This window comes from Caretta caretta, chromosome 2 (genome assembly GCF_965140235.1).
Source record: "Caretta caretta isolate rCarCar2 chromosome 2, rCarCar1.hap1, whole genome shotgun sequence".
Lineage (NCBI taxonomy): Eukaryota > Metazoa > Chordata > Testudines > Cheloniidae > Caretta > Caretta caretta.
The window spans coordinates 220,005,950-220,025,055 of NC_134207.1; positions in this window are offsets into that span (position 1 = coordinate 220,005,950).

A 19,106-nucleotide genomic window follows, 5' to 3' on the forward strand; every position below is an offset into this window, starting at 1 on the left:
CACTGATCTGATAAAATCGCCATCTAAAACAGCAGGATACTGAACCAACATAGGATTTCACAATGGTACAAACATACTAGGACACCTTTCTGCTGAAAAAAACTTCTGGGTCTTAAAACAGCACAGAAATAGAAGGAGAAGATACAGCCTCCGAACACTGATAAGAAATAGAATGGTCCCAGCTCAAGCATCTCCTCAGACACGAGCACCATGGAATCAGAAAAAGAGAGCTTGGCAACTGGGAATGACACAAAAATTTACCATTGGAATGGGAGGGGTGTGCGGGGATTGGAGGTTTCCAATCCTCTCTCTAATAAAAGTGTGAGGCCCAAGAGTGCTGGCAAGAGAGTTATTTTCTGGCCTCAGACACATCACATCAACCAAGGTTATAAACAGTTAAACCCCTGTTGTGTGCTACTGTGAGATACAAATCAGAAATAGCAACCACAAATAACACAGCCAATTAATGAAACTCACAAATAGAGACATCTGGACAGAGGTCAGAACCTTTGACAAAAGTGAGGGTTATTCTGCCTCTGACTGGGCAACTGTCAATAACCACTATCTGTGAACCTCATTGACTTTGTGTATTCAGCTGTCCAAGTAGATCCAACACCTTGAGCTTAGATTTGCTGCTCCATATGTTTTCATTGTCAGTGCCTGAACGAGCATGAGTTATTTCTGTCAATACCATTCTGGTTGTCCTCAAGAAACAGAGACAGTGTCCTCCTACTTTTGTCTGGATGTATTCTGCTCCTCTTGTAGGCCTGACCTTCAGGGATTGTTAGCCTTAGTGCTGATGGGATATCTGTTACCTTGGCAGATGAGAAGCACTTCCTGTTTGAAGTGACACTCTCTTTGTAAGGTTTGTTGCAACACTCTTATAATGTGAGATATGGAGCCCTTGAATCTGCCAAGGATTTTTTTCATCAATGTTTGTACTAACTTTTCTCCTAATCCATTTAACTGTTCACAGTAAGGGCTTTATGTGATGTGCTTGAACTGCCTGTCAAAGAAAACTGATTGTGGGAGCATGAGACTCCCAGGACCTTTCTCAACCACCATCAGGATTCCTGTAGCCCCACATTGTTCCTCATCTAAAGGTACCATGCACACAAATGTGTGGTTTTATCTAATATTCTGCCCTGCCCCAGCTCCATCAATCCATTAATCTCTTTTCCCTATTGTTAAGTATGCAGAGGGGGTGCTGTAATTTTTCGTGTTCGCAGATGTGCTCACCAAGGGCACTGCTGTTAGTTCCTATGTGAGTTGCTGTCTGAAAAAGAAAAAAAAAAAAAGAGTCACCCAGCTGGAGTCCCTGCAGCGACTTCTCCATGCTACAAGGCAATGAGTCGTAGTTTCTCTGCCCCCCTGCCAAAAAAAAATTATAAGAGTCGATTGTTGCCGCTCACTCTATTGTGATTACGCATCCTCATCACACAATTTACATGTTCCTTATCACACAAATACGATCAATTCGATGGCACTGTCGTGCATGGTGTATGTGCCTCTCAGTTCTTTGATGGCTGCTGAGTCCAATACATGACTGACAGTCCCATCCACACGTAGGGCACACCCAAGCACTAGCAATGATCTGAATCCAAGCAGCAGATTCTTTTCTCCTTTGAGGCCAGTCATCACAAAGCTCGATCCAGTCTGTGTCACAACGCCTCGATCCATCTACAAGCTGACTCCACCAACCAGAGCAGCCTTCTGCACTCATTTCCCAATCATCCACCGAGATTCCAAAGGATACTAATTCATCTTTACAAGCATCCTGAAACCTGCGCAGTGGTCTGCCTCTCTTTCGAGACCCTTTGTGAGCGTCGGTGTACAGCACACTCTTTGGGATTCTGTAATCCGGCATTATCTTGGCATGTCCAAGCCAATTTTTCTTACTAATCTGTGTTCCCATGAATGACATACCAGCACGATTTAACACTTCCACATGTCACCCTGTCTTGCCATCTTATTCGAAGAATTTTATGCAAGCATCCGATATGAAAGTGGTTTCATCTTTTGGCATGTTTGGCATAAGTTGTCCATGGTTCTGAGCCATACAGAAGAGTGGATAAAACACATGTCTCCTAAATGGGGATTTTCCCTTTAGTTGACAATTTGTTATTGTTCCTGGCTGCTTTGCCGATTCTATTAGTGAGCTCAGCATCAAGAACTACATTGCAGGTAACAGTAGAGCAGGGGTTCCCAAATATGGTTCACGGCTTGTTCAGGGTAAGCCCTGGTAGGCCACGAGATGCTTTGTTTACTTAAGCATCTGCAGGTACGGCCGGTCGCAGCTCCCAGTGGCTACGGTTCGCCGTTCCCAGCCAATGGGAGCTGCGGGAAGTGGCACGGGTCGGGCCATCGCTTCCCGCAGCTCCCATTGGCCAGGAACAGTGAACCGCGGCCACTGGGAGCTGTGTGTGGCCGCACCTGCAGATGCTCAGGTAGACAAAGCGTCTCATGGCCCACCAGGGGCTTACCCTGAACAAGCCGCGAACCAAGTTTGGGAACCCCTGCAGTAGAGCCAAGGGAGCAAAATTGGTCAACAACATCCAGACGAATACCATCTAAGGTGATATCTGAAAAGAGTTCAGAAAAGCCTTGGTGAATAACAGTCCTCTTCAAGCTTATTACTAGCCCAAAGATTTTGCATGAATCAGAGAATTTGGTACTAAGATGTTGTAGGGCATCAATACTGTGAGCCACAAGGGCTGCTTCATCTGCAAACAACAGGTCCCTTGTGATGATCTCCTTCATCTTCGTCTTAGCTCTGAACCTTGCAATGTTAAACAAACCTTCATTATGTCCAATGCTAAGATAGACACCCTCTCAAACATCACGGAATGCATGTTCAAGCAGCAATGAGAAGTAAATATTAAACAATGTAGGAGCCAGTATGCAACCTGGCTTCACTCCATTGTTGATGTTAAACAAGTCAGACTCTTGGTTTCCATACTTTACAGTTGCCTTCATGCCACTGTGTAAGGATTTCACAATGTTTAGCAGTATAGGTAGACAACCCAACTTCTTCAGAACAGTGTAAAGCCCTGACCAACTAACTGCGTCAAAAGTTTTTGTTAAAGACATGTACAGTGGATTATGCTTCTTTCTGCACTTTTTCTGCAGTTGTCTTACAGAAAAGACCATGTCTGTGGTAGATCTTCCCGAGTGGAAGCCACACTGGCTCTCAGGATAGATTCTGTCAGCTAAAGTTCTAAGTCTAGGTAAAAGAATATGGCTTAAGATCTGTTCCATGATGTTAAGAAGAGATATACCTCTGTGGTTATTACAAACACTTCTGTCTCCTTTGTTTTTATAGAGTTGGATGAAATGAGCATCCTTAAAATCTTGTGGAAATCTTGTGTTTCTTCCTTCCAACAGAGTGGCAATACCTCGTGCAATCTTTGCAGCAAGTCTTTGTTTGCACATTTGTAGATTTCAGCAGGTAAACAGTTAGATCCTGAAGCTTTCTTGTTAGGAATCTTTTTGATGCTTTATTCAAGTTCCTCTAGTGTAGGTTTGGCATCCAGCAAAGTCATGACTTCAAACCCAGGCAATTTGTCTAACACACATTAGTCTACTACAGACTCCCTTGAGTATATCATTGCATGGTGCGCAATCCACATCTCCAGTTGCTTCTCTTTATCAGTTATGATATTGCCATCCAGATCTTTCTGCGGGGCTATCTTGTTCTTTATCAGCCCAATGTCCTTTCTAAAGCCCTCATACAACCATCTACTGTCACCTGTGTCAGTCGCCTATTGGATGCTGTTCCAGAGACCTGGCCAAAATTCTTGCACACACTTCCTGGAACCTATCTGAACAACCTTACAAGCTTCTCTTAGGTTGTTGAGTGAATCAGTAGTAGGAGTAGAGTTGTAGATGATCAGGGCAGATCTTTCCCTTTCAGTGAGTAGCAGCAGTATCTCCAAATGGTCTATGAACCAGTGAACTCTTGATTGCTGTATTGTATATACTTGTCTTCAAGACTTCTCATGCATCTGAAGCAGTTTCATTCTTTCTGGCTGTCTTTGCTACTTCTTCATTCAAAAGCCGTTTCTTGACAGGATCATTGATTTAGCACAAGTCAATATGAAGTTGTATGGCAGTTTTATTACAGTGAATCTTCTTAGCTTGAAATTTCACTTTTCAGCAGGCAAGATAGTGGTCTGTGCTACAGTCTGCACTTTGGAAGGATTGTGTATGCAAGATATGTTTCAAATATGTACGTCTTGTCAGTACCAAGTCCATCTGATGCTAGTGCTTGGACCTCGGGTGTCTCCATGAAGTTGTTCTTCTGATGTTACCAACAAAGAAGGTGTTAGTCACTGATAAGCCTTGACTGGCACAGTGCTTGAGAACTCTCAGACCATTGTCATTCATATGTCCAATGCCATGCCTATCCAGAATCCCGGGCCAGATCTCAGCATTGGACCCAACTCTTGAAGTCTCCAAGTTCTAGGATGGGTTCCTTCTGAGGAATCCTGCTGATCAGTTCTTCCAGCTGTTGGTAAAAGCTACGCTTTTCCTCATTGCTAGCCTGCATAGTTGAAGCATAGACACTGATGAGGTTGATGAATCCCTTCTGTAGGCTAACTTGAAGTGTCCTGATAGGTATGGACACTGCAATTGGAGCGTCACATGATGACATAAGTTCATTTCTGTTAGCAAAACCTACACCATGCTCTCCCCTTACTCCTTCAGGTTTGCCATATCAGTAAATGGTGTAGTCTTTCTCCTTTATGAAGTCTGTGTCTGAGAGCCAAGTTTCTGAAAGAGCTGCAATATCAGTTCTGAAACACAGCCGTTTTCCTCAAAGTCGTATCCAGGAGTCAAAGTGCAAATATTCCAGCAAGCAATTCTGTTTATAAAAACAGTTGAGCCAGGATGTAAACAATGAGGCAGGGTTTGTTTGACCCACCTTTTCTAAGGCCACCGTCATACGAGACCATCCCTAAACAGGGCTGCTTGGAAAACTTGGTAGCTGCCCCCAGGGCCCTTATGCCTCTCTCAGATCCCTGTGACCACCTTGCAGAGAACTTCAGTGCATATGCCTAGGCAAATTTATAGAGGAACAGAGGCTGCCATAGACCTGCCGTCCCCCTTTAGAACACTGAGCCAGAATCCAAAGGCCAGAGCGAGTCTGGACGTTCAATGACATAAACATTGTAGCTTCTGCCAGAGAGCAACCTAAATAGAGCTGCTAACTGCCTACTGTTTCAGCGTGAGCACCTTTTCTGTTGGGGTGAGATCTCTCAGCCTTTCTTCACCAAGAAGTATCCACAAGGCAGTAAAGGATGCAATTTAATGTCATGCCCAGGACACAAATATAATACCTGTCCAAACCATCCTCTTCCCTTTCTCCAACTCCCCAAACTATCTGCCTCCCCAGATCAATAAATCAAAGATCTCTTTTCCCAATCATCTTCTTCTGCCTTCCTGTTGGCCCGCAATGATTCCTGTGCCCCCTTCAGCGTCATCAGTCCATCTTTAACTCCATCAGTCCATTCTCTGTCCACTGACACTTCCAGACCATTCTCTAGTCCGTACCTATTCAATACATTCTCTGTCCTTAATTAGTCAATTCTCTCCTCCCTTCCAGATTCCCCAAACAACTTACTCTCTAGCCTTTCTCCCATCACAGACTCACACAATCAAATCTCTACCCTCTACACTTTGTTTTCCCCTCAGACTTCTCAATTAATTCTGTGAGCTTCAAACCACCTTCTGCTCTACTGAGCCCATTAACTGCCTCTAGCCATTGTAGAGTCAAATTCAACCTCCATATAAACCTACTCAGCAATGAATTTCACAAGATTGCATGGGTCAGTGGGCTTATATGGGTGTAAATGAGGACAGAATATGGCCCTAACTCTTTTCAGGAAGAAGTGGCCCTGTTCAGTTAGTATTAGAGAAAGAACCCTCACACTATATTAGACTGTGTACAAGGTTCTTTTATAGATCCATCTGAGTGAATTTAACTCACTGATCATTTCATCAGTCTCTCTGTACCGTTCCTAAAATCAGTCCCCAGACAGTTCATTGAAAAAATGTCATGAAATCAAACTCCTTGAGTAGTTCCATTTTGGTGTACAGAACATTTGATAAAAGGAGGCACTTGTAGTCTTTCCTTAAACATAGTCTTCTGCCACTTATGTTCAAACCACTAAAAACTAGACAGAATATGCAAGGGCAGCAGCTCCTTCACCGTCAGGCATCTGGATTTGAATAGTGAAATCTACGCTATTTTTAGGCAACTGATACTAGCTTCCTTACTAAGCTGCATACTTGCAGTTTTGAGGCTTTCTGAAGTGGATTCTTTCCATAAATTCATTGTAAGTTGGAGAAGATTTTTTAGTGCATGAGTAGTACAGACCTGCTCCAAAGTCCACTGAAGTCAGTTGGAATCTTTCTGTTGATTTCAATGGGTTTAGAATCAGGCCCTTGAATATTTTTTTTGTCCTTGTAAAATATAGGCAACTTGAATGAGGCATGCAACATAAATGTAATTATTATTCAAAACTCAGTTGAAGAACATGCTTTACTGCCTAGTTAGAGAATTCCACTGCTGAATTGTGTTGGTTACCAGTTTTGACCCAAGCAGTTAGCAAATATCTGGTGTCTGGCAGGTGATTGCCTTTAGGAGGAGAAATTGTTGATAGAGTCAGGGGTTTGTTTGTTTGTTTTTGGGTGGGGGGGTTGTTTGTTTTATTTTGTTTTGCTGTAGTCCTGTTTATTTTAAAAGAATGTACAAAGCCTCGTTTTCCTGAACACAACAACAGGACAGACAAAAAGCTTACAATTCCAAGCCTGCCTTTCCAACAGGAACTGTGCCCGAAAAGCTCTCTCTCCTGGCTTTTTCTCAGGCCCATATTACAAGTGGTTCTCTTGCTGTCTCTTCATTTTTTCCTGGTCCTCTCTGCCTACTTTCTGGCTGCTTCTAATTGCTACTGACTGAAAGACACACATAGTTCCATCCAGTTAATCCTCAGCCCCTGTCCTGGCATTCAGTCTAGTCTTTGGTCAGTGACATTTGTTATCAGTCCCAGTTTCCATTGTTTTAGTTATTACTGAACAAAAGAGCATTTGATTGCTCCCTCGTCCTTTAGCATGAATGAAAAGCAGATATCACACCCATCAAGCTCTGTGACTGCCCATAGATAAAAGAGACACTTTGTGGGAGCTGCCCAACATAGTAGTGTTGTATCATCTTCTCCTTTCTACCCACCAACCATTTTTATGTATGAAAGGTTTGAAATACAAACTATGACATGAAATAACAATGTGATATTGAGAGTGAGACTGTTGTCTGGGGGTCAGAGCAGGAGTCTGGGAGTAAGGATGCCTAGATTTTATTCCTGCCTTTGTCACCAACTCATCTCAAGATTTTGAGCAAGTTATGCAACTTCTTTGTGCCCTAGTGTGATGGTTTGGGGAATATGTCTATGTAAACCCATGAATTCCATTTGATTTATTGAAATCTATTTCTGACTATAACCTTCAGTGTGGATTAAATCTTCCATTTCATGGTGGAAAACAGCAAATGTCTGAGAAATGGAAAAAAGGCCATCAAAGGCTATCAGCAATTGGATAGCCTTGCCCTGGCAGGACAGCGGAGGTTATTGCCCAATCCATTAACTGGTAACAATCCTCTGCCAGTGAGCTTACAAAGAATGAAATGGAAAAACCCCAACAGAAGAAAAAGAAAGAAAGAAAGAAAGAAAGAAAGAAAGAAAGAAAGAAAGAAAGAAAGAAAGAAAGAAAGAAAGAAAGAAAGAAAGAAAACCTGGTGTTAGAAACTAGTTTTTAAAAGATGCTTTCTAGCAAAGGGGGACACACCATTGTCAGAACAAGAAGGCTGAGCAAGAGGAGTGAGGGAACTGGAAGGACTGGAATGCTCTGAAGGACACTGACCAAAAGCCAGACTCCCAGTGGTGGTGAGGGAGGGGTTTGCATGCAAGTGCTTGTTATTTTTCCATTGATCTATAAAATCTCTGGTTCTTTTTCATGAGTAAAGTGTGTGTGTTTAATAAGGTCTTTTGAAAAGCCTGTATGTTCCCAGCTTTAATTGCCATGTAGTCCTCAAAGGGTTAAACTGTAAAACAGAGTGCCCATGTGGGGTGGCACTCTGGGGAAGACATGCATAAGACAATGAGGAAACTTGGAGGGGTCAGTACTTGTCTTGGGGCCTCAGTCAGCTGGGTCACTGCACCCCCATCCCAAGAAGAGGTATCAGACATAGATTGTGCCTGATAGGCTGGACTTAGAGACAGCGTCTGGATGCTGCTCAGACTCAATAGGATTGGAAGCGCCTGAGATCCAAATATCGCATCAAAAACAGCAACATAGAAACTTATCCAGGGCTGTATCACCTAGTTATGTGCTTCACAGAGGTGTTATTAAGTTAATTGAACTTTGTAATACACTCTGAGATCCTCAGAGGTAAGGGGATAGATAACTGCAAAGAGCTATTATGTCATTGGTTATTTTTTAATTAAGTTTTCCAGCTCCCACATCATAAAAGAGACCTTACTCTTCTTGTCACCAAAAAACAGCTCAGGAGAACACTTAATTATTTGTTGGGCCAAAACTGCAAAACAGCTCCACCCACAAGACAAGCTCCACCCACTTGAGATGCCAGAACGAGGCACCACTCACAGCAGTTTGTATAGATGTGCAAAATGTGATCACGTGGGCTCTGGTGGCCTCCCCAAGTTAGTTCACCCTAACTGGGGTTTGGATACTCTCTTTGGCAGGCCTGGGGCCTAGGACCCAGTGGCATGTGACGACCTCAGAATCTCAGCTTTAATTTTCTTCAAAACTGTGTTTCATGGTTTCAAAGAAAAGCTAGGAAATGTGATTTGAGTATAACTGATGCAGTGACGTCTGTCTGAGTCTGCAGACAGACTCTAGTGGAGAGAAGCAGCAGCCTCTCGAGTTAAAGAAGCTAATTAGCACCCCCTGCTCCGGGCATGGGACTGTCTGGTGAGATACCTTGGAGGTCTTGCTGTGCTCTCTGAGATTCTTTCCCTCTTGGCAGGTCTCGGTAGTCAAGGGCTCCGCTCCTCCCTTTTGGCCTTTTGTCTCCATAGATAAGATTGAGTGCGGGAAAGGAATGGTAATTCTCTCCCAAACACCATCCACTCATGGCACCAAAATTACAGTGTCCAGTTCTGTGAGCCTCCCTTTCCTTTTTTTGTGCTTTGAGCAGCAGTGAAACAGATAATAAATAAGTTAATTTATCATCATTGTACTTTTGAGTGATCCCTTTTTACATGAACAGAACAGTTCATACCTCTGACAGCAATTGTTTCAGGCTCTCTGCCGATGCAGGAAAGAGTCAATACACTGGTTACACTTCATGTTTTCAAGGTTTTCTCTACAGTTATAAAGCCTGGAGACTTACTTTTTTAAAAAAATGAAAGTTCCTATTCTGAATAATATAGCAAGCTCAAAAAAAAAATACCCTAACTAACCAAATGTAATGAGGACCAATTTGAGCCCTGGTTATTTAGCCTCAGAGAGCTTCTTCCTGTAACAGAGCATCCTGATGCCTTTAAGAGCTGACACCACCAGCCAGCTGTTAATGGGGCTCGTCCCTTTAAGGCAAGAGATTTCTGGGATATGTCATGCTCAGGAGAGATGGATGAAAGGTATATATGTTACAAAGGTATCATGTGACTGCCAGGCTATAAAAAAGCTGTTCTGGGTTCAGTTTAGGAGAGGTCTGTAAGGGGTGAGGTGAGGGTTGGAGGGACCTTAAGGAGGGGATGGAGAGACCTGAGGAAGGGAAGCACTCATCTTAGGAAGGCCACTATGGAAAGATATTGAGAGGAAGCAGAACATAGTAGCACCCCAGGAAGGACAATTGATAGACCCAGGGGAAGGCAAATTAATTAGAAACCCTACATTAACGGGGCAGATAAAGGTAAGGCTAATGAAGATGTATTGTGTTACCACACAGGTAGAGAAGGTGTGAAACTCCCCTGTATCAACAACATTGATTGCTGAAGCCCAAAGCAGACGGGGACTCTTATTGAGGTCTGGCTAGAGAGCCAAACCCAAAACTGCTTTATCCGAGGGGAAATTAAGGCACTGAGAAGGTAATGATACTTAAAAGTCCCTCATGTTAGAGCTAAACTTACTGCTGTTCTATACATGTTTGATGCCCCCTCTCTTTTATTGGTGAAAATTATTTTAATCAGAATTACAGAATCATGATGCTAAGGTTTTAGTAAAACCTGTTTACACTAATGGAAGGAATCCTACAGTATGGCTCATTTCCTGTATGAACTTTTTTGTCTGTCTCATTGTGAGTCTTTGCCACACACTTTGACCTGTCCAGTTTACAGTTAATCCCACAGGTACAGGAAGCCTCCTGAAAAATATGTGGTCCTTATATGGCCCCCACTACCATACTATCTGAGGACCTCTCAATCCTTAAGGTATTTATCCTTACAACACCCCTGTGAGGGAGAAGTGCTATACGCCATGTTTTACAGGTACAGATGTACAGCAAGATTAAGAGATTGGCCCAAGGTCACACAAAGTCATTGGTGGAGCAGGAAACTGAATCTCCCCAGTTCCTGGATCACCCTTCTTCTCAAATGAAGTGAAATGTGTTACTCTTTCATGTAGCACTACATAGCGTGGTACCAGTATCCCAGTCTTTAGCTGTTCAAATAATGAATATTGCTTCAACTAGAAATGGCTGTAGGTATTCTCAGCAGCAGTAGAATAGATAAGTGGAAGGAAGAAGCTAACTGATAACCCTTGGTAAATGATTAAGTAGCCCACATGTATGCCAGAAAAGTTCACAGCTGTATTTTAAACTTTTCTGTAAACATACTAATAGACAACTATGAAGGGGTTTAAACTGTCAGTGTTAACATTGTGCTGATGCAACACAATTACTTTCATAGGATCATAGAATATCAGTTTTGGAAGGGACCTCAGGAGGTCATCTAGTCCAACCCCCTGCTCAAAGCAGGACCGATCCCCGACTAAATCATCCCAGCCAGGGCTTTGTCAAGCCTGACCTTAAAAACTTCTAGGGAAGGAGATTCCACCACCTCCCTAGGTAACGCATTCCAGTGTTTCACCACCCTCCTAGTGAAAAAAATTTTCCTAATATCCAACCTAAATCTCCCCCACTGCAACTTGAGACCATTACTCCTTGTTCTGTCATCTGCTACCACTAAGAACAATCTAGAGCCATCCTCTTTGGAACCCCCTTTCAGGTAGTTGAAAGCAGCTATCAAATCCCCCCTCATTCTTCTCTTCTGAAGACTAAACATTCCCAGTTCCCTCAACCTCTCCTCATAAGTCATGTGTTCCAGTCCCCTAATCATTTTTGTTGCCCTCCGCTGGACGTTTTCCATTTTTTCCACATCCTTCTTGTAGTGTGGGGCCCAAAACTGGACACAGTACTCCAGATGAGGCCTCACCAATGTTGAATAGAGGGGAACAATCATGTCCCTCGATCTGCTGGCAATGCCCCTACTTATACATCCCAAAATACCATTGGCCTTCTTTTCAACAAGGGCACACTGTTGACTCATATCCAACTTCTCGTCCACTGTAACCCCTAGGTCCTTTTCTGCAGAACTGCTGCCGAGCCATTAGGTCCCTAGTCTGTGGCGGTGCATGGGATTCTTCCATCCTAAGTGCAGGACTCTGCACTTGTCCTTGTTGAACCTCATCAGATTTCTTTTGGCCCAACCCTCGAATTTGTCTAGGTCCCTCTGTATCCTATCCCTACCCTCGAGCGTAACTACCTCTCCTCCCAGTTTAGTGTCATCTGCAAACTTGCTGAGGGTGCAATCCACACCATCCTCCAGATCATTTATGAAGATATTGAACAAAACCAGCCCCAGGACTGACCCCTGGGGCACTCCACTTGATACCAGCTGCCAACTAGACATGGAGCCATTGATCACTACCCATTGAGCCTGACAATCTAGCCAGCTTTCTATCCACCTTACAGTCCATTCATCCAGCCCATACTTCTTTAACTTGCTGGCAAGAATACTGTGGGAGACCGTGTCAAAAGCTTTGCTAAAGTCAAGGAACAAGACGTCCACTGCTTTCCTTTCATCCACAGAGCCAGTTATCTCGTCATAGAAGGCAATTAGATTAGTCAGGCATGACTTGCCCTTGGTGAATCCATGCTGAATGTTCCTGATCACTTTCCTCTCGTCTAAGTGCTTCAGAATTGATTCCTTGAGGACCTGCTCCATGATTTTTCCAGGGACTGAGGTGAGGCTGAATGGCCTGTAGTTCCCAGGATCCTCCTTCTTCCCTTTTTTGAAGATGGGCACTACATTAGCCTTTTTCCAGTCATCTGGGACCTCCCCCGATCTCCAGGAGTTTTCAAAGATAATGGCCAATGGCTCTGCAATCACATCCGCCAACTCCTTTAGCATTCTCGGATGCAACGCATCCAGCCCCATGGACTTGTGCTCGTCCAGCTTTTCTAAATAGTCCCGAACCACTTCTTTCTTCACAGAGAGCTGGTCACCTTCTCCCATGCTGTGCTGCCCAGTGCAGTAGTCTGGGAGCTGACCTTGTTCGTGAAGACAGAGGCAAAAAAACATTGAGTACATTAGCTTTTTCCACATCCTCTGTCACTAGGTTGCCTCCCTCATTCAGTAAGGGGCCCACACTTTCCTTGACTTTCTTCTTGTTGCTAACATACCTGAAGAAACCTTCTTGTTACTCTTAACATCTCTTGCTAGCTGCAACTCCAGGTGTGATTTGGCCTTCCTGATTTCACTCCTGCAAGCCTGAGCAATATTTTTATACTCATCCCTGGTCATTTGTCCAATCTTCCACTTCTTGTTATCTTCTTTTTTGTATTTAAGAGCAGCAAGGATTTCACTGTTAAGCCAAGCTGGTCGCCTGCCATATTTACTATTCTTTCTACACATTGGGATGGTTTGTCCCTGTAACCTCAATAAGGATTCTTTAAAATACAGCCAGCTCTCCTGGACTCCTTTCCCCACCATGTTATTCTCCCAGGGGATCTTGCCCATCAGTTCCCTGAGGGAGTCAAAGTCTGCTATTCTGAAGTCCAGGGTCTGTATTCTGCTGCTCTCTTTTCTTCCTTGTGTTAGGATCCTGAACTCGACCATTTCATGGTCACTGCCTCCCAGGTTCCCATCCACTTTTGCTTCTCATACAAATTCTTCCCAGTTTGTGAGCAGCAGGTCAAGAAGAGCTCTGCCCCTAGTTGGTTCCTCCATCACTTGCACCAGGAAATTGTCCCCTACACTTTCCAAAAACTTCCTGGATTGCCTGTGCACTACTGTATTGCTCTCCCAGCAGATATCAGGGTGATTGAAGTCTCCCATGAGAACCAGGGCCTGCGATCTAGTAACTTAAAGCCCAAATACTCAGGTTATACAAGCAGAATAGATTTTAGCCTGTGTGAGTACAAGCATGAATAATTGTGTATGCATATGTACCTTGCATGTAATATAAGCTCCAGTGTGCTAGCAACACTCTTATTAAATTTATTTGCAGTTTCAGTGGGTACAATATTCTTCACTTCCTGTCCTAAACAGTTAGCAACGTTGTTGAGAATGTTAATGAACATTGTGTTCTACTCCAGCAGTTCATGTATTTCAACCCTACAAAAAATATTCCTCTTCATATAAGGCACTTTAGTTTCCATTTGAGATTAAAGGTGCTATATAAAGGCAAGGTATTTTAATTTGAGCAATAAAACAAGCAATGTTTAAAATCTTAATCGATCCATTGTGGGTACAGAAAAAGAATGAGCCTTTGGTGCACTGTAATACATTACTGAACTGTGATAAACTGGATGATAAGGGAAACGAGCTGGCAAAGTTATTAAACTAATTGTATCTGTAAGGATATTAATTTAATTTATCGCACTTGATTATTATTGCCATCAAGCTAAAATGCAAGTTCTAAAGCATGAGTTAAACAGATGATTGGATTCAGTTTAGAGGAGAAAGTGAAGGATTAAAAAATGATAAATGCTTCGTTGGGATAATTTGGGGAAAGTAATCCTTTTTCATAAGTGATTTATTGATTTTTCTTCTCATTTTCTAGCCTTCTTACTAGAAAGTTTTACACTCTCACTTTAGAAATAAGAAGGACTAATGTGTACAATTTCAGTTCATTGGACATCAACAGGCTCACTTGGTATTAAGAACTGTAATATTTGGTATTTTCAGTGGAAAATCAGGAGAATATTTAAACAAAAACACAGAAATGGTAATTTCAAAGAGAAACAGGAATGGCTGTTCCTCTGCTTATAGAGAAATAATATGCTATAATTAATTTTAAAAATGTCATTAAGTTTACCATGGAACTGGCATACATTGAAAAATGGGAGCATTAAAATTGAGAATAAAGGTTGCTGGTGCACATTCACATTCAAATGTACAAATGTGGATTTTTTTTAAATGTCACTTCACTGTCAAGGTTCTTGGTTGCTGACATCTACAGTGTCATGTTAAGGTTCTGGTGATGCATATTTACAAACCCCAACTCTAGTTTAACAAATACTTGCAGAGGCGGTAATGTGTTCTAACAGATTATGGGTACGTCCACAGTCGCTGGCAGGGTACTTCCCAGCCCGGGTAGCTGGACACACACCAGCTCTCCTTGAGCCAGCATGCTAAAAACAGCAGGGTAGCTGCTACAGTAGAGGCAGCAGCATGGGCTAACTGCTCACGTGCAGTCCTACCTAACCACAACCCTGTGGGTACATACAAGGGTGGCTACCCCCCAAGGTGCCATCCATGCCATCAAAGACACCTTGCTAGTTTAGTGCACTAGCAGAGCACAGCTAGTGTGTCTATCTGCTCTGGAAAGCACCTTCTCAGCTGCTGTATAGACATACCCTAGGAGTGAAATTTGTCCCCATTAAAATCAATGGCAAAACTCCCAGTGACTTCAAATTCTAATCCTCACCCTGACTCATTGTGAGACCTTCAGCCAGCTACTTAACTTTCCTGCCTCTGCTTTCCCATCTGCAAAAATGGAGATAATGATATCCACCGCTCAGTATATGAGACACATAATTCATGTTTGTGAAATGCTATCAAATTCCTGAATGAAGAGGGCTTGTGACGGTCCTCGATCAGGGGTTGGTTGGTATGATAGCATCACCTACTGATTAGGGCTTGGGCCTGGACTTGCAGGGGGGTTGTTGGTAGGGGAACCCAGTCAACTGGACTCCGACCAAGGGCCCTTTGAGGGCTATCAGTGATATGACAGCCAGGGGATGCTTAAGGCTGCCCTCCCTGGGCCACCCTCCTGTGATTGTTCCTAGGTCATCATCTGGGTTAAGGCAGCTTGAAGGGTATCCACTCACCACAAAGCATCTTCTGACAGCTGCATGTAGTATGGTAGTTGTCATAAATATAAAGGGAAGGCTAACCACTTTTAAATCCCTCCTAGCCAGAGGAAAAAACCCTTTCACCTGTAAAGGGTTAAGAAGCTAAAGATAACCTCGCTGGCACCTGACCAAAATGACAAATGAGGAGACAAGATACTTTCAAAGCTGGATGGGGTGGGGAACAAAGGGTTCTCTCTGTCTGTGTGTTGTTTTTGCCCGGACCAAAGCAGGAATGCAGGTCAGAACTCCTGTAAAGAGTCAGTAAGCAATCTAGTTAGATATGCGTTAGATTCTGTTTTGTTTAAATGGCTGATAAAATAAGTTGTGCTGAATGGAATGTATATTCCTGATTTTGTGTCTTTTTGTAACTTAAGGTTTTGCCTAGAGGGATCCTCTATGTTTTGAATCTGATTACCCTGTAAGGTATTTACCATCCTGATTTTACAGAGGTGATTCTTTTACTTTTTCTTCAATTAAAATTCTTCTTTTAAGAACCTGATTGCTTTTTCATTGTTCTTAAGATCCAAGGGTTTGGGTCTGTGTTCACTTTTGCAAATTGGTGAGGATTTTTATCAAGCCTTCCCCAGGAAAAGGGGTGTAGGCTTGGGAGGATTTTGGGTGGAGGGGGAGACATTTCCAAGCGGGCTCTTTCCCTGTTATATATTTATTAGACGCTTGGTGGTGGTAGCAATAAAGTCCAAGGGCAAAAAGTAAAATAGTTTGTACCTTGGGGAAGTTTTAAAAATAAAAATTAAAAATAAGCTTAGGGGGTTTTTCATACAGGTCCCCACATCTGTACCCTAGAGTTCAGAGTGGGGAAGGAACCTTGACAGTAGTTCTCTTCCTTTCTTGGGTGGCAACTGCCTCCTCCCGTGGCATGGACCACTCTTCTGGGCCAGCTCAGTCCTAGGGCCTTCCCCTGCTGGGGTAGTCCAAACAAAGTAAAGGGGAATGTGATGGGATGTAACAGCTCTGCACTGGTACAGCAGGGGTTAACCCTTCTCTCTTGCCTGAGGAGGCCACACCCCCTAGCTCTGCTGGGCATGCTCCAGCTGGATGCAGGATATAAAAGGCAGCAGAGCAGCTCAGTCTGGGATGACTGCTGGCAAGAAAGGAGGTGTGCTGCTGATTCCTGGGGGAGGACTGCCTACAGAGACAGACCCTGACACAAATGCTCAGGATGCCACAGAGAGGGGAGAGACCGTGGAGACCCAGAGACAGCGAACCACAGAAAATTGGGTAGGAAGTGACCCAGGGAAACTTTGCAGGGAAATGGTTCTAGAACCATAGACAGGCACAATGTGTTTCAGCAGGATCCCCACCAAGCTGGTGGTGGGCAACCCTGCCACCAACAGGGCCCTGGATCAGGACCTGCTGCTGAGGGTGGGCCCAGGTCCCCCTATCCTGGCCACTGCCTGCCCTGGGGTGGTGGCCTAGCTCACCAGTACTACTGACTCTGGCCATTAGGCTACCCTGCCCTGCTAGCAAGGGCTGTATTGCTGACTCTGGCCAGTAGGCTGAACTGCCCTGCTAGCAATGGCCAGGCTACTGACTAAGGCCCCAGGGCCACACAGCCCCAAGATTGGGGCGGGAGCAGCCCTACAGACTCAACAGCAGGGCTGTAATACACCTTTCCCCAACCCACAAAGGGTGACAGACTTATCAGCCACATGACAGGGAATTAACAAAACTCAGAGCCCATATGAGAGGGAAAGGTTCCGTCTCAGGCTGTCTCTGTAGCAGCTTGTCCCTTCCCTTAGGGAGGGACCTTTGGACAGTTGTCTTAGAGATAGATTCTGTCATTCCCTCAGCTCTCCTGGAGTTGCAGGTCTGCTCTCTTCCCCAATGGTCTGTCACCAAATGAACTGCTTCCCTGCCTTTTCACTCCTCCTCCAGTTGGAGCATTTCCTACAGATGTGGTAGGGCAGGGCTGGCTGAGCCCAGAGCAGTCCCTTTACCCCTTGTTGTGGGGTTTGTACACCCCATCGCAGGGCTATATAGTGGGGCCATGCAATGTGGCAGAGAGGAACAGAAATCCTTAGCTCCAAGTCCCTCGTCACCTGCATGATCTCTCTCGCCCACGGTCAGTTCAGAACTTAGAATGTCCACAAACACAGTCTGCAGTTATTTTCATCTCCATTTTGGACCAGGCAGTGCTGTTCAGGTTAGCAAAATCTAAATTGCAGAACTCTCAATGTGACCACCCAGCCTTTCCAAAATTAACCCGGTGCATCAGTCATCATGGAAGCCAGCTAAATAAAACAAAAATATGGAGTTTTTAGCCTGAGCACTTTGGAAAAAAAATAGGATAATTTTCAAACAGTAAAATACTTGTGTATATTTGTTTCCCCAAAAATATGTTTGAGCCTCCCCACCAAACTTTCCCCCAAAAGCCCTCCTTCGGCAGAGGAATATATAAAAAATTTTAAACAGGTTGGCTCAGTTTTGTCGAAGTCGGGATGAAGGGGCTCAAAACTGATCTTTGAGGCCTCAGTTAGGCAAAGCATTTAAATACGGGATTCATTTTAAGACTGTTAGTAATCCCATCGACTCCAATGGGACTACTCCTATGTTTCAGACTCCACACCTGTTGAAACATATTTTTGCCTCAGGAGTCGGGATTAGTGCATTATGAACTTAAAAGAATAGAAAGCTAAACACAGGATACTTGAGGTTTACGTTATACTAGCGTAAAGCATGGAAATGTTTGCAGCTATAACTACAACATGTATTTACCTTCTAAAATATTTCCTTCAACATTCTTTCATAAAACTAAGCTGAGTGTCTCCTAACATGCAATGTCGCTGGGAAAAAAAAACCCAGAAAGTGAAACATCCTTTTTTAGATGTAGCATCCCCAAGTTAAAAATCATTTTAGAAGAAAATGTGGAGCTTTATTATTAAAAAGAAGGGTTTCAGACTACAAGTCATTACAGACAGACTCCTGTGAACAATGTGGCTGATGTAGACAATCAAACTGTCTATTGAGGCATGGAACTACAATACAAAAGCAATCAGTGCAGAAAACAACGCAGTGACAATACAATTTTAAATCCATTTGATAGGCAAACTATCAGCAGAAACTTCTCAGGGCAAATGGGTTTAAAACTCATTATCACTATTCCAGCATATCCCATGACACCGCTTTATTTATTCAGATGGAGATGGGACAATGTGAGTAAACACAGCCACCTTAGACTCAAAAATTCTTTGTAGATAAATCCTTTGCTGTATTTGTTCTTTGGGCATGTTTCATGAGGCTCTCATGCGATGTTACTGGCTACCTTAGAAAAATAAGTTTTTTAAACATGAAGTGTCTATGCCTGTGAATTGTGCTTACCATTTAAAATGGTCAGTGAACACTCGCAGGGTCATAACAATATTGGAAAATACCTAATCTCAGCTTCTATCATACAGTGTTCCCAGTTGAGTGTCTCAAATGTCTGTGAAGCATCGTAGAGCATTCAGAAATGTTTTTAAACAGCGCCTGGCAGAAGACAGTTCTTTCAGCTAGACCATGTAATGAGGTAGCTTCCAAATCTGATGCAAAATAAACATTTGTTTTCATAGAATACTTTTCAATTTTTATTTTTTCCCCAATAACCATTCCTGGAACCAGAATATAGCCCAAATGGGTGAGCAGCGTGCTTCAGGAAATCTGCAGGGGTTAGGCAGCAAAGGAACCCTTCCCTATTCTCCAGGCCACAAGCCTGTAGCAGACACTCAGGGCT